Source organism: Micropterus dolomieu, linkage group LG23 (assembly GCF_021292245.1).
Source record: "Micropterus dolomieu isolate WLL.071019.BEF.003 ecotype Adirondacks linkage group LG23, ASM2129224v1, whole genome shotgun sequence".
NCBI lineage: Eukaryota > Metazoa > Chordata > Actinopteri > Centrarchiformes > Centrarchidae > Micropterus > Micropterus dolomieu.
In genome coordinates this window covers 16,679,755-16,684,183 of record NC_060172.1, presented here as the reverse complement: position 1 = coordinate 16,684,183, position 4,429 = coordinate 16,679,755, and positions in this window count along the sequence as shown.

Below are 4,429 nucleotides of genomic sequence, written 5' to 3'. Positions count from 1 at the left end.
TATGCATTCATGTGGATTCAGAAAATGTCAGAGCCTAGCCACACTTGCAAACATCAACTGCTGTAGTCAAATTGTGACATGAGTGCAAACGTGTATTTCATGTTGTAATATAGTAGTAATAGTCTGCAATTGTCAATACAAAAAATAGTCCGAGATTTGAGATTAGTGTCACTGTGTCATTTCTTACACTGATGATGAAACAAGTTGAAGTTACTGGATTTCTCTGTAGTGCATGATTCTGTAATCTGTGACGGATGTCGCTTTCAGCATATGCTCAAATGTTTATTGCAACCTCGAGATGTTTCTATACGTTATAATGTAGAATGTAGATTTTTCTGGATTATGATGATCATCTGTGGCCTTTACCCGAAAGCCATTACCACACTCAACTCTGCACTGAAATCACACACCTTACAGACACAACTGTGCAATGTCATATTACCACTATCTATTTATTATTTTAACCTGTGCAATACACACTTTTCTTTTTTACTATGCATGTGTATGTGTGAGCATATACGTTTTTGAGTACCATTTCAGCACCTGAATGTCATTGGATGCTTCATGCAATGACAGTAAAGGAAATCTCATTCAAATGTATTGGTGCTGAGTGTTGGTTTGCTCATCTGACAGACAGACTGTAACAAAACAATGGGCGGCTGTGCCACACGTCTTACATAATTGTCGCTTTAAAAGGACATCTCCAAAGCAAGGACGTCTCATTTCGTTAAATGCCTGTTACCTCGACTCCTCCACTTGCATCTCGGGTAGGAAGTAAGACGCAAGGCAAGGAAAGGAATCGAGGAGTAGCAAACTGAGAAATGAGAAAGGCCTTCTGTCATGCCCTCTACCTCCTACTACCCAGGAGCCCCCCCTATTTCTGCCTGTCTGTCTGCATCTGCTTGATTACAGGAGTGGGATCAGGTGTGTGGGTGCTGGGTGAAAAGCTGCTAATAATCGTCGATAAACTCTGCTTTATATACTGGGCTCCAACTCCACCACACTGCCAGGTTAAACTATATTAAGCTAATTCTTGCTTCTTGTACCTGCAGATGTCCAGACCTGGCTCCATCCCACTCCTGCACAACCTAAAACACACTGAACTGAACTCACTCCTTGGATCCCTGTATCCTGCCTGGCTTCTCCTATCTTGCGCTGCTCGGCTCTGCAGCTCATGGCTCAGCCCCTGCTCTGAAGAGATTCTGCTCCCCATTAACTCATTTAAGTTTTGTGATTGCAAGCAGCTGCCGGCCTCTGGTTCATTCAATATAACACATCTCTATTGCAGGAAACCTAGAATACTATTTTACAAGCAAAATCTGAACTAAGAACTAACCATGTCACAAATGTTGACTTTAAGTTCATACTTTGTAAGACGAGGTGCTTCATTAGGTTGTCAGTAATGCATAATGAACAAGCTCTGAGCTGACACGAGTACAGCATAGTGAAATGCTAAATCAATTAGATGAGGAGCAGAGCTGTGCTCCAAGTCAAAGAAATCAAAGACTAACTTTTATATGGCTCATAGTGCAGTTTGAGCATTTGAGAGTAGGGCTCACACCAGTACAGATGAGGGGAAGGAGTGGGGGAAGAGAGAGATAAAATATGCAGTAGATGGATATGGTGCAGTGAGTGAACAAGAGGCACATTAGCTTATGAAATATAGGATGAACAGAATTTCATGTTTTTGTCCTCTTAATGTCATGGGTTTAGAGCTATGTATTTACCTAAATGTCTTTTCTCTGTTCAGATTTGTCAGAAAAAAATAATATTCTCTCACAATTAGAACACCTTTATTCTTGAGAGAAACTGCATCAGAATGTTTAAATGACTGCAGACTTTGCTCACGAAGGAGGACACAGTGCCTCCTTCATGACAAATCTGTCTGTAATTTATTTAATTTAAACTTTTTATATTATCTTTAATTTAAAGATGTTATATATTTTCATTATGTCTTCACTGAATTTTAAAAGATGCTCTGTAGTACCACTGATGCACACACTAACACTGATACAAGGAGAAAAGGGTAGAGCCTTAGCAACATCTTATTCCTATAACACCAAGCATCTGAATTTGAGTTGTAGCGAATGACAGACTTTGGATGAAACACTTTTTGTTCCAAAAAGAATATCTTGAATTGCCTTTTAGTTTAAATATCGCAGTTATTATAATTGCACAGATTGACATTTCTCTTGACATCTAGCTGCCTGAAATGCTGTTAATTCTGCTTTGTCCTGTGTATTTGGTGTGTGTGTGTGTGTGTGTGTGTGTGTGTGTGTGTCTGTGGTTTCAGTGGGGGCTATGCTGATACGTGCCAGTAAATTATTAGCTTCGATGTAGATGGTTCATTAAAGAACACCTAAAGTGAAAGTCTCAGTTGCCCATTCCTCAGCGAGGGATAATTTGCAGGATATGAGTCTACAATTCTCTGTGTCAACAGGAAGCTAATTGTTGTTTGTTTGCTTTCTTTTTTTCAGGGATGTGAATACTTCCCCCCAGCAGGGTATTGGCGGCAGCGGTGGTGGTGAGACTGGGGAGGTCGAAAAAAGATACACAAGCTGCGAGACAGGCGTAGAGAGAGAGAGAAAGACAGAGGGAGAGAGAGAAAGGGCAAGCAAGATTATGAGATAGTCATTATTGCCTACACTAATGAGAAATTAATTACACCACAGCTGGCTGCACAGACTGTATTACTGGAGGCTGAACGTAGGGGGCAGCATGCTGCATCAGCAAGGCTTGGAGGCGTTTGAGGATTTGAGACAGACAAGATGGACCAAATTCAGTAAGCGTGTAAAGGATCAACAGCTAATGGCAAAATAGATTGCAGTTTGGGATAGTATAAAGCCTTTTATAAGACAGTGTGAAATCATAGACAAACCTCAAGTAACAGGAATATGTAAAGTGGACAAACCTGAATTAAGGGAGCCTCAAAGTTAAAACAGACTTTATTATGCTAGGAAGCTCCCACTGACTAATAGCTGCCTCTTCTTCACTACAGCTACGGCTAAAGTGAAGTATTGCATGTCTGACATTTAATTGTATGCACATTCTGGGATTGCAAATATGTCTGAAAAGCTATAAACTGCACACTGAGACATAATTACCCGGGAAGTTTGGGCTCACTCCTGCTGCACTCACTCAGCAAACCATGACACTTTTTATAACTTAATTGGAACTCTCAGATCTCTCCATGATCTTGTTAACTGCACTGGGCAGATGGAACGTACCACTCTAAGAGGGGGTTCCATGTGTTGCTGGCCCTTTTAACAATCCTTCTGTCATTTGTTGATTCTGATGTCAAGAATGAAGTTTCAAATTATTATTGTTATTGCTCACCTTTATATGGGAAAATGGCTTCAACTTCCTTGTTGGTTCAGTAGACAGACATTTAAAAAAATTAAGTGCCTCTAAAGTTGCAACTGTGACAATTTACCTGACCCACAATGCATACGTTTTCAGGTCTCGTTGACACAATAGGCAGTGCGTCAGCCTCATAATCTGAAGGTTCAAACCTCACACGAGACAGGTGTTTTAAAGTCACATGAAAACCGATTAGACACTGACACCATCAAAAGTAGAGTGCCAGTGGTTTTGCATCAAGATTTATTTTTCTAATTCATTAATTAAATTAAAATTCATTACAAATTTATTTTACTTTCCATAGAATAAAGTAATTATACATTACCTTTCTTTGTTTTGATATCGGCATTATATATCGGGCACCTGCTCTAAATATCTGCATCGGCATCAGCCATTTAAAAAACCCATATCTATCAACCACTAGTTTCTTGTCAGAGAGTTGATGATGACAGCGTGGCTACACACAGTAACAGACACACAGGTGGATCTGGAGACATAAAGGAGATGCACCTGCATTCACAGGTAAGGAGACAGAGAAAAACTTAAGTCATATAGGCAGACAGGAAAAAGGTTCAGAACACATATAGACTTCCTGCAACTGATACCTGTGGTCGATAAGGCTGTATGTTCATGACTTTATAAGGATTTGGGTTAATTCCAAGAGTTTAAATAAAAGTTCCAGAGCCAAAAATAACAAACTCTGTAGTGGGGAGTATAAATAAAAAGAATAAATTAAATACTTAGATTTGGAATTTTAATGTAAATGAAAAATTCTAAAAAGACTCCTTAAAAAGAAAGAAATGTCCACTGTATCACCTCAAAACTTAAATATGTAAATATGTGTTTTACTTAGTACTGACTCAGTTTTCTGGATTGTTCTATTGTCAGGCATGCATTAAGCGGCAGGGCTCATCGGTAGAGGGCTCACACACACGCCCTCTACTGGACTCTATGGGTACAGTGGGTGGAGCCTGATGACTGTCCGCCCTAGCCGCAACAAACCAAAGTCCACCACGCCAACCCGGTCGGCTACAGGCCGGCCAAAGCCCCTACCACCGCATCACCTAGT